Genomic DNA, 12,812 nt, shown 5'->3' with positions numbered 1-12,812 from the left:
ATTGACAGGGGTTGAAGTTCAGTGGGAAAGGATTTGTGAAACAAAAAACAGGAGCTTGCAGCAGCTTAGGTATTTCAGTTTCTGTTCTAGGATGAAGACAAAAGGGTCAAAGGTCTTTGCAGACAAATCAAGTCAGAAACCATTTTACATTTATAAGGCAGTAATTCCATCCTCAGAGGTGGCTTTTGCCTGAGTGGGGACTCCAAAGAAAGCACGTAGGTCTCTTCTAGAGTTAAGCTGGCTGGAATGTACATATTTCCCTTCCATAGATATAAGACTTTGATTCCTGATGCCATGGGTTTGTGGAAACTTTTACTGAGTATACCAGGACAGTCTAAGAAAAAAAGTGCATGGCTCAGAGATGACACGTCCCTCCCTGATCCTTCAACTGGAAGAAACATATCCTTTTGGCCAACAATCACAGTCCTTCACCTGCTTCGTTTTTAGCACTTCTACTACAATTACTTAAGCAAATGCTTTATCTTCTTTTCTAGACTATAAGCTCTTTGAGGGTAGCCCTATTATCTGATTTACCATTGCCTTCTCCAGTGTCTAGCACATGGCTACGACCCAATAAATATCAGCTGAACCCATGTTTGTTTGATGAACAGTTGGGATGAGGGAGGAGTGTTCAAACTCAGAAGTTGCACTTACACAAGGTTCCTTAGTATTGCTTAACAAACTTCTTCGAAATATTTCCACAATCCTCTGGTGAAACAAGATTTCACTATTAAACACAAAATGTAAAACCGTATTCAGGAATGCATGCAAATGCACAATGAGGAAAAATGCAGAGTAATGCCATCAATGAACTCAACCAGCCACAGCTCACATTTGCAGCATCAACCTTGGCAGGGACAAAGTTCTATCGAGACTGTTTGGTGATGAATCCCTCTGTGAAGAAGGCCAAAGTGGGCCTGAGCTGACCCCCTCTTCCCCCATCCATACCCCCACCTTCACTCTAAACTCCTAATAGACAACTTGAGCACCCTCAAAGGGTAAGTTTGAATTAACACCCAAGTTGCACCTGGTTTACAAAGTCTAAGTCTCCTGAATACCTAGTTCAGCATACCTTTCCCAAGCAACACACACACATGAAAGGAAAAGCTCTGCAGAATCCAAATCATAATAAGGGTGGGGGTGGGGTGAGGGTGGAGTGGAGGAGATGAACAAGTTAATCTTAAAACCCCTAACCAAAGTCCTTTCCATATCTTCAAGCATACCTGGCCATAAAATGGTTGGCTGCTTAATCACCAGCCCAGCATTTCCTATCATGTCAGTGGCATACTGATAAAGATTAATGCTGGTGCGTTGTTTGAGAGCTTGGAGGGAAACAGCCAACCGGGAAATGAGGGCAGAAAGAGACTAAAGTATGTGGGGCAGGGGGGAACCAAGCTGTTTCAATTCTCAAGACAAACGCTGACATGAACACAGGACACCAACCAACCAGAAACTGACTTTTTAAAGCAGGTTAATGCTTCAATTGAATTTGGTCTGGTTTAAGTGTGCTCCTTTCAGGAGAAATTTTCAAAGGATTTTGTGAAACTGATTTTTAAAAGCACCCAATAGTTACCTAACGTTACGCTGTATATCAAATGAGGCCCCCAGCTGGAAGAATATTAAGACAAAATGAAGATCTGCAACAAGCTTCCTAACAGGAAAGAAAAAATCCTATTACATCACTAGGTAACATGAGCACTGCATCATCCTTCTTTGTAGATAGTCTCCTATTATAAATGCAAATTGTCAGGCAGCTCTAAAAGAGCAGGCAGTGATTAGAATCCGACAACAGACTGCTTGTGATTCTCCAGATCCCCTTCTCCCTGGGGTCACGCTTCGGTCCTTGGCCAGGCTCAAGTCTGCTTACCTTCAATCACAGCTTTCTTTTTTTCTGCCTCAAGGAAGAAATAACCTTGGCAGCCCGCATTTGCTCATTTAGGTTGAGGAGCTTTTACAGAAGGAGCCCCTGTCTGAACTGCTTTAGAAGGGCACTTGCTGCATTCTCTGCCTTTCACAGGAACAAACGCCACCTAAAGAACCACCAGTGTTCCCTGGCGGTCAGAATGTGATGTCACCGTTGGAATCACGTGACCAGACCCTTGGACCAGCCTTGGAGAAAGGAAGATTTTTAACCGAGCACAGAAGCCTTAAAGATGTAGTCTCATCTAAACAAATGTCATCAAACTTGGGGCAGTCAGGTCAGTTCAGAAAACTGGGATCCAGAAGTTTTAGTTTTCAGACCTCATTTAGCAGGAAATCTATGAAGGCAAAGTAGAAATATCGGAAAGCATTTAGAGTTACAGAGACCCTAAGTTTAAAAAAAAAAAAAACGAGGCAGGGGAGACAGGCAAATATAGAAAGGCTTTTTAAAAAAGGGCACTGGATACCAATAACAGATAAAATCTCACAAATGTAACAAGCTAAATAAGTGAAATGAGTGACAGATGCTGGACACAAGAGAGCACATAATATGATTCTATTCATGTAAGTTCAAAGTCAGCCAAACCTAAATTATATCATTTTAGGACACAAATGTAAGTGACTACATTCCAAAGAGAAGCAAGAAAATGACAGAAGTAAAGACAATAAAGCCAGAAGTAAAACCAGAGGAGAGAGGGGGTCGCCATCTGGATGGAGCACATGATGAGGGTGGGGCTTCTGGAAGGCTGGCAATTTTTCTTAATCTGGGCAGGGGTTACCTGAGTATTCACATTATAATTATTCTTTAAACTGTACACACATGTTTTATGTCTTTCTCTGCACACATCATAGAGAAAATTATGAAAAACTGAACCACATATGAACTTACTATACAAAGTCAGTTCTTTAATACCACCTAGTAACTTTGAAAACTCAGAAAGCAGTCGAGAAAATGAGGCGTGTTAGTGGTAGTGCTCTACCTAGAAAGCAACATCAAGTCTGATCTCATTAATCCAACCTGAGTAAAAGTAGCTATTTCAGCCATGAAAATTAATTCACTACTACAGTTGCATTGTTTCAAAGGCTTTCCCTTCTCTTGTCTTATTCCAAAGGCTATTTTTAAGCAGGTTTTAATAAACTGTGCAGTAAGGCTAGTCCAGTAAAGAAGAATGAAATTGCCATCTCTCACTATACCTACCACTGCTGTATGATATATAGGAAAGTTGTTAAGAGAGTAAATCCTAAGAGTTCTCATCACAAGGAGAAAACTTTTTCCTTTTTTCTTTTCTTTCTTTTCCTTTTATTGTATCTATATGAGAAGATGGATGTTAGCCGAACCTACTGTGGTAATCATTTCACAATATATGTAAATCAAAGCATCCTGCTGTATGCCTTAAACTTATACAGTGATGTATGTCAATTATTTCTCAATAGAACTGGAAAAAAGAAAAGAAAAAACCTGCCATCTCCGAACTCCTTACGTGAATCCACAGAACAGCCACTGTTGAACATTAATCTAGTCAGTGTGCTCCAATAATCAGACCTGAATGTAGGGCTTTCAAATGTTGTGATTACTCTCATCAGTTCTTAAGGCCCAATGCATCCTGAAATGTCAGTACAACAAAACCTTAGGAAATGTGAGGCGCTTCATGGAACCTGTATGCTTTTGGTCCGTCCATCATATATCACCATATATGATGATATCTCAGTCTCTTGATGAACTAACCTAGCACTAATGAGAAGTAAAATGAAGTGGCAATGGAAAGTATTGTGGCAAAGAACTAAAACGCTTAAAAAGCAAAACCTATGGCCCAAGTGTGACTGTCTTATACAATTACACTTTTAGAAAAGTATGTATATCTTACTTAGAGAGGATGACAGGGCCAACCTCACAAGCCTCCTTCAAAGTTATTCTTTACTCAATAGGATTCTGCCTATAGTATCTGAAGACCACTACAGAATTAACTTACTTTAATAAGATTTACATTATCTTTTTAGATTATTTTATACTTTAAGATACTATCTTTTTGGTACTTAAAAAGTGTGTAGTTCTTCAATGTACAGTGATTGGATTGCATAACCAGTACCATGTCAATAACTTCTGATGAAAGTTCATGTGTTTTTCAAATACTCCATCAGCGCTTCTAGGGGAGGAACTTTTTTATTCCATGTAAATTTACCTCTTTTGAAAATTAGAGGGCTGATAGCCATGACACAGTCCTCATACTAAAATGAGATTTAATTACAATTCAGATTAAGAAATGAGGCACTGGATTTGTAGCAACGTGGGTGGACCTAGAGATTATCAGACTAAGTGAAGTAACTCAGAGAAAGACAAATAGCATATGATATCACTTATATGTGGAATCTAAAAAATGATACAAATGAATTTATTTACAAAATTAAAACAGACTCACAGACATAGAAAACAAACTTATGGTTACTAAAGGGGAAGGAGAGGGGGATAAATTAGGAGTTTGGGATTAGCAGATACACATTACTATATATAAAATTGATAACCAACACGGACTTACTGTGTAGCACAGGGAACTATACTCAATATTTTGTAATAACCTATAAGGGAAAAGAATCTGAAAAGGAATACACACACACACACTAAAATTACAATGAGAATTGTTGTATTTTTTTGGCTGTAATTTATGCAATTGCTTTTTGTGATTTTTTAGAAAAGGAGGCACCTGTGTTACTTCATTATTGTAAAATTTTCTTAACCAAAATTTGGTGAATTTTAGTAGTCAGTCTACCTCACTTTTTGCTTATGATTCTAAATTGTTTTAAGTTGTGTTTACAGTATGTTCTTGTCCTTTAACTTGGTGAATGTAGTAAAATTCTCTCCCATCCCCCCCAAAATATATATGAATCACTTTGCTGTACACTAGAAACTAACACAACATCGTAAATCAACTATACTTCAATTTAAAAAAAAAGAAATGAGGCACTGGTATTCAGAATTTGACATATTTCTTTTACTCTTTTCTACCCCTCTATTCCCTTCTCTGCCAAATTTGTAATCTCTAGCACATGTTTCTTTATACAGACTGCCAGGTCAACATATTATTATGGAAATAAGAGAAAGAAATGCTTACCAATTTTTAATGCATCCTATGATAAAACCACAATGATAAAGTTAATATTTGGGGACAAACAGAGTTATCTTTGTGGAACACAGATCTGATCAGATCATTTTCTGTTTCTAACACGTTAGTGGCTCGTACAACAATGTTTTTAAAACTTTCAACATAGGAAGACCACTTAATGAGCATTTGGCACAAGTGTGGACTAGGAATTGTAAGATATTCATTATAATTTTTAGAATAGGAAAAAATTATTTTATTTTTTTAAATAAGTACATTTTTACAAAAGAGAGCAGTGTTGTTTAAAAAAAAGATTTTGAAATATTTTTCCAACCACTTTGGAAAAAAATATTTTTAAATGTATAATAAGGATGATGACAATGACACTGCTAATTTTTTAAGGTTTTACCAATGAGAGGGATGAAACTGTTTGCACTCTTTCACAGAGGTATCTATATCTGACTTGATGACAAACAGCTTAAGCTGTGGGTCTTATTCCACATCCAATTGGTTTCTTTTCTTAGCATTTTTATTACTTAGCAGAAAGAAATATTAATGTCATAAAACTAAGTTGTCAAGAATGGCAGTAGAGATTATTCCATTCAGGACCAACTACTGAGGTACAAAGAGAGTAGTAAAACACAAAAGGCGGGCTTCCCTGGTGGCGCAGTGGTTGAGAGTCCGCCTGCCGATGCAGGGGACACGGGTTTGTGCCCCTGTCCGGGAAGATCCCACATGCCACGGAGCGGCTGGACCCGTGGGCCATGGCCGCTGAGCCTGCGCTCCGCAACGGGAGAGGCCACAACAGTGAGAGGCCCGCGTACCAAAAAAAAAAAAAAAAAGGAATTAAAAGATTTAAGCTTCTGGTGTGTAAATACTCTACCAAGGGAAGAAGAGTAAAATTAAACAACGACCCTAAATATCAGATTGGGGTGCTTATTAGGCAACTCTAGATTCTTGCCTCTATACAAAAAAAAAAAAAAAAGTAAAACTTAGGTTTTTGAAGGCATAGTGTGCCCTTCAAAGTAAGTTATATTTAAAATGATTTAATGCTCTAGCAGGAAAATGATTCAGGTTAAAGTACATCTAGCTCTTAAATGATAAAAGTCACCCAAGAGCTAACCTGGATTGCTTGAGTCTGGGAAAAAACGTACAAAAAACAAGTCAGAAAAATAAGTCAACCTTGAAACAGCTTTCCCGGTAAGTTACACTTAGGTCTAAAAACTTAATTAATGGGTGTTTAAAAGCACACTGCTTGAATGAGGAGGCATATAAATGAATGTATTTAGCTCATTTTCCTTTATGGAAACCACTTTCTAATTTTTTTCTAAAAATCACATGATGCTTAAAACTGGAAAACCCCTTAAAATACAAGAAAAGAAACTCCAATTTGAGAATAATGTTTATTTCAATCCCTAACCAATATGCCATTAGACATTTCCCTGGGGAGCTGAACAGTAACTGATTAAGTGAATTAGTTAAACACTAACAAAGACACAAGGGGAAAGAGGATAGAAGGAAACCTCGTGCACCCTGAAGTACTGCTTTAGCGATAACCACAGCTGCATGAGGGCTCACTTATTGGCAGCAGCCTAAAGAAAGAAATAAGCACTCAAAGAAATGGAGCAGGGCTATTGGTACGTATCACAGGACTTGAAAATAGTTCCATTTTTAGAATGTATTTCAGTTTTTACAGGGATATATTGTATTTTTGCAAGGCTAAAAGCACGTGTACAAAAAAGTCAACACTCGACCTAGCACACATCAGCAGATATTCATCCTGCAATCTTTTAAACTGTAACTTCATTCAACAGCAAGTACTAAGGGTCTATTATGAGCCACTTCTCACTTCCATACCTGCACCCTTTTCCCTTCTTGTACTGGTTCATCCATTCCAGATCTCCCAATAAGCCATGAACCCTTTCACATTCCATTCATCTCTACGTTTGAGAATACATTACAGTTGAAGCCCCAATAATTAGTCAACATTTTTAGGACCTTTCTATATATCAACTTGTGCCTCCATTTTGCTTCCCCACTTACCGAAACCCAGTGGCTGAAAAGCAAATGCTTTCCCCCTCCTCCCCCCGCCCCGGCCACACCGCCCTGCGGCTTACGGTATTGAACCCAGGACCACAGCAATGAAATAACAGAGTCCTGACCACTGGACCGCCAGGGGATTGCCCTGAAAAGCAAATGTCTTCCTATGTAAGTCCTGGAGAATGTCACAGGACCATGTTATGTTTTAATATACTACCTTAGTTCGGCCCCAGGACACTTATTCAGGGTGACTATTCCATTGATACACATCTGTACAGCCATACTGGTTGTTAAACAGTGAAATACCTGTGGCTGTAGATAAATAACTACTCTTTCCCAAGGACTCTCCTCCCCCACAACCATCCCCCCCAAGGCTCCTGAACTTTCCCATGATGCAGCAGCTGGAACACTAGGAGGCTCCAGAACACTACCCGCAGCTATATCTGACATCCAATCTGACGGGTCAGTGCCTGTGTTGTTTTGACTGTCACCCTGCACCCATTTCATTTAAGGACTGACTGCTTGGTTCCTGCTCACAGCACGTTAAAATGTGAAGCTAAGAGGCAGGAAGGACAACAAAGAGGAAACTCTCTATCCCAGCTCTGCTGAGCTAGACAATCAGAGAGGTGGTGAGAGAGGTGGGGAACGGGACTGCAAAAACAATAATGAATCTATGATATGTACTATTAAAATGAAGTGTGAGGGCCGTGAGAAGTATATAGGAAGGTGGGGCATGGGAGAAAGGGATAGGGAAAAGGCTTTCGAGATATGCGTGAATCTAGATTCTTATAGCACCTTCAGACTCCTTGGTTCCCATTGGATACAGCTCTGCCCCCACTGGGTTGTAGACATTTGCTTGACAGTGTACCTTTTGTGCCTTCTATTCCCAGCATCTACTCTAACGCGGAAGTTCCCCACCCAAATCACTTTCATTACCAGTGGAGCCAGGGTGCTAATTGCCAGAGTTACCAGTGTTAGGAAAAATAGCTTGAGGAGTATGGCTTGATATCTGCAGACCCCCACTGTACAAAATCAATGTAGAAATAGAAGTAGAGGGGATAGGTTTGACAATGTTGCTGAGAGGGTTGTCCACATAAAGAAAATAGCCCTCTGCTCCATTACTTGTTTTTCATTCCTTCCTTCTCAAATTTATACATAAAAGGGACTGACAAGAAGACTGGTAAATGTAATGGGTAGGGAAACCCTGCTCTAAAATGCACATTCCATACCAGAGTATTGAGAAAGCTTTTGGCTAGCACGATCCTGTGTGACTACTTGTGCTTATTATTTTAGAAGCAGCATTTCTCCAGTTCTTCTATATTGAGTCTGCATTGGTTTCTCTCTATTAATCTCCAAAAGGAAGTTGGGGAAAAAAGATTAGCAACTATTCTTTAGCAGGAGAAAAAACTTCAAGAGAGGAAATACCAAGTAGGAGATTCTTCTTGGATTCATGGGAATAGTGTGATGTCATGGACAAAAAAAAAAAAAACAAAACAGTTAAACACACACACACACACACACACACACACACACACACAACCTAGGAATTGCTCTTAAGGAAACACTTGTACCTGTGCACACCAATGTATGTATGCTATTCACTGCAGCACTGGAAACAATGAAAGAGTCCAGTAATGGGGGAATAGCATAAGGATAGAAGTAGACTGATGTGTACTGAAATAGAAAAATCTCCCAAACTTACTATGTGATAAAAGCAAGTTATAAAATAATAAGTAGATTTTTTAAAAAAATTAAAGTGTGTGTCTCTGTGTTAACTTGATAGAAAAAGAATTGAAAGGGTCACAACTGAGTTATTTTGAAGGGTTATCTCTGGAGTGGGAAGTAGTGAGGGAACTTTCACATTTTATATACATGTGCATTGTTTGAATCTTTAACAGTGACGTGTATTTATGTGTTATATAAGTGTTTCTAAAAATAAAAATAATGATAATGCAGCTAGAAGAGTAGAGACAAGACATTGCAAAGGGAAGACTTCCATTCTGAGAGGCAGACCACTGGGGTATTTAGAAACAAAGCAGGTGACAGTTTCTGTAGAACACTAGGAGGAAAGCACCAAGAGGAAGATGACTTAACTAAATTTTTACATGGAAGTCAATGGGAGGACTTCCCTGGTGACACAGTGCGGTTAAGAATCCTCCTGCCAATGCAAGGGACACAGGTTCCATCCCTGGTCTGGGAAAATCCCACATGCCATGGAGCAACTAAGCCCGTGCGCCGCAACTACTGAGCCTGTGCTCTAGAGCCTGTGAGCCACCACTCCTGAGCCCACGTGCCACAACTGCTTAAGCCCACACACCTAGAGCCTGTGCTCCGCAACAAGAGAAGCCACCGCAATGAGAAGCCCGCACACTGCAACGAAGAGTAGCCCCCACTTGCCGTAACTAGAGAAAGCCCACGCACAGCAATGAAGACCCAATGCAGAAAGGAAAGAAAGAGGGGAGGGGAGGGGAGGGAAGGGAAGGGAAGGAAGGAAGGAAGGAAGTCTTTGTGATCAGATTCATTGTCCAGCAGTGAGAAGATACAGATTCCAACCCTAGCTCCATAACTCACTAACTGTGTCACCCTGGGCAACTGTCTTGATCTCTGTGGGTTTCAGGTTCCCCATCGTAAAAATGAGGGCATATCAGCATGTATGATTTTTACGGTCCTTTCCAACTCTCGTACTCTATAATTTTAGCAATGATTATTTGTGGGTTATTCGTACATTGTGTTGAATGACTTCTGAGAAGACATTAGCTTTGAGGAATTCCAAATGGTATTTTGATTGCAGAGTTATCACAGAATACCCTTCTGGCAAGATCAATAAATGGTACTACCAATCCTTAGGAAAGTAAGATTCAGCTGAGAGATGAAGTAGAGCACAACCTGGGACCCAACACTTCCAGTCTGTGCCTAACTAGAACTATACCAACATGGCCACGGTACCTCTGGAGTACCTGCTAGCCACAGACCCCGGAAACACCCAGCACACACTCCTGAAACATCACAGCAACCCTCTCATCTACCACATAATGCCATAAATTGGAACAAGGTGAGGTTCATAATAATCCACTCAGGATTTATTAGAGGCCAAACGCTCTCTAATTTTTTTCTCCCTTTGAGAGGGGACCAAAGTGGTCTCACTAATTAGAAAATAAACGGGGAGCTTCCAGATTCAGCTCTGGCAAGTAAAAAGCTCAGAAATTGTCTTGCTGTATACTTGAAACTAATACAACATTATAAATTAACTATACTTCAATTAAAAAAACAAAAAAGTTGTTGCTCCCATTCGTACAGCAAGAAAAAGCTAGACAAACTAAAAAATCAATAACTTTTCTTAGACCCACCGGAGAATTGCTGCAAGGGAAACTCTTACCCCCAAATCTGAAGAGACAGGCTTATCCAAAAAGACACAGAGAGATCTGCTTACCTGGAGTAGAAACTGCTAGAACCATAACTGGTAGGGCTACTTAAAGGCAACTTTGATGAATTGCTGAAGGCTGTGTGTGGACTTGTGTGAGAGTAAGGATCTCCTGAGCCTATACTTCGGTGGCTTTTATCTCCAGGAACCCTACCAAGTTCTCAAAATGAAGAGCTAAGAAACATGTCCTCCTAGCTCAGAGGAGAAGTGAAGAGATATCATTGTGAAATAGGCCAGACCTGTCTCTGTAACAAAGGCCTATGCTCCAGGGGAAAATACTTTGCCTGAGCCTTATCCCAGTTGGGGGAAGGGCATTCTTCCCTCTCCAGCCCTAACCCGTCTCACTTAAGGGAAAAAAAGCAAAGTCAGTAGGGGTCTGGGCTTCCTGGAAATGGGCTGGGAATGCTGAGGTCAGAGACAGGAGTAGGGGGCAGGGAGAACAAAAAGCTATAACACCGGATTACACTTTGTGAAGGTTAAAGACACAAGACACAGGTCCAACAGACAATGCAATTTAATCAGAAGATTATAAAATAACCTGCTCCCCCATACCATACAACCACACCAATGGGGCTCCCATATCTTAATAACAGTGGATTACAGCTGCAAGACACAGAATCTCTTTCAAGGAATTGTACTTAAGGAAACTCAAAATCAAGAGAGAAGACAAAAACAAGGACACTACAGGAATTTAACCCCTGGCACTAATAATTACACCAAACATTAAACAAAGCCCAACTCCTAGCCAGTTTAACATAAATCTTAACACAAGGGAATTAAACTAGAAACCAGTAACAGAAAAATAGCTGGAAAATGACTAAATACCTGGAAATTAAGCAACATACTTCCAAATAACCCATGGGTCAAAGAAGTCTGAAGACAAATTTTAAAACATTTTGAAGTAAATGAAAATGAAAATACAACATAACAAAATTTGTGGGATACAGCAAAAAGCAGTACTTAGAAATTTATAATATTAAATGTGTATATTAGAAAAGAAGAGCTAAAATCAAAAGATCTGAACATCACCAGAGAAAACATACAGATGGCAAATAGCAAATGAAAAGATGCTCAACATCATTTGTCATTAGGGTAATGCAAATTAACAACAAGTTCCCACTACACACCTATTAGAATGGCTAAAACCTAAAACACTGACAATACCAATTGCTCACAAGGATGTGGAATTACAGGAACTCTCATTCATTGCTGCTGGGAATACAAGATGGTACAGCCACTTTAGAAGACAGTTAGGCAATTTCTTATAAAACCAAACATAGTCTTACCATATAATCCAGAAATTGCATTTATATATTTACCCAACTGACTTGAAAACTTAACGCCCACAGGAAAAACTACACACAGATGTTTGTAGCATCTTTAGTCATAATTGCCAAAAGTTGGAAGAAACCAAGATGTCCTATAGTAGGTAGGTGAATGAATAGACAAACTGTGGTATATCCAGACAATGGAATATTATTTAGGGATGAAAAGGAACGAGCTATCAATCCACACAAAGACATGAAAGAACCTTAAATGCATACTGCTAAGTGAAGGAAGCCAATCTGAAAAGTCTATGTACTGTACGATTCCATTTATAAAGACATTCTGGAAAAGACAAATTTATAAAGATGAAAACGGATCAATGGTTGCCAGGGACTCAGAAGAAAGGATGCTGAATAGGTAAGACACAGGAGATTTTTTAGGGCAGTGAAACTATTCTGCATGATACTGTAATAGTGGATACATGTCACTATGCATTTGCCAAAATCTATAGAGTTTTACAGCACAAAGAGTGAACCTTAATGTATGCAATTAAAAAGAAAATCTCAGGATGGAATGCAGAATGTGGCAAAAGAATCCAATTATATCACAAATTTGTGAAACAGCCTCACTAAAGGAAAAAGATGCTGACCCAAGTAACTGGAAATGAGTGGAGTTTGTAAGACTAAAGGTAAAAGAATTTTGTATAAGCACTTTACTGTAGTTGATAAAGTAGTTTCCCACAGAGGGTATGGGTTAACAATTTGAAACCATGCACATACACTGGAAATGAACAGTTAAATATTGGATGGTGGATGGTGGGAGCCACGTTTCTCACTACCTGGAGGGGAAGGTTACAGACAAGCAAGGGGAGGAGGCAAGAATGATCCATGTGGTAACGGATTACAGTTAGAGACACCAGTATGATCTCATGTTTAGCTTAATATAGATGCAGATAGTTACATACAGATAATCTATTTACAGGTATGTGTAAATACATGGGTCAGAATACACATATATTTATATTTCCTTACTGAGAGGACCTAGAAGCAACAACGCCCCAACAGAAAAAA

Source organism: Grampus griseus (assembly GCF_964374135.1).
Source record: "Grampus griseus genome assembly, chromosome: X".
In the NCBI taxonomy this organism is placed as follows: domain Eukaryota; kingdom Metazoa; phylum Chordata; class Mammalia; order Artiodactyla; family Delphinidae; genus Grampus; species Grampus griseus.
The sequence above is the reverse complement of the archived record's forward strand: the minus strand, read 5'-3'. Positions refer to the sequence as shown.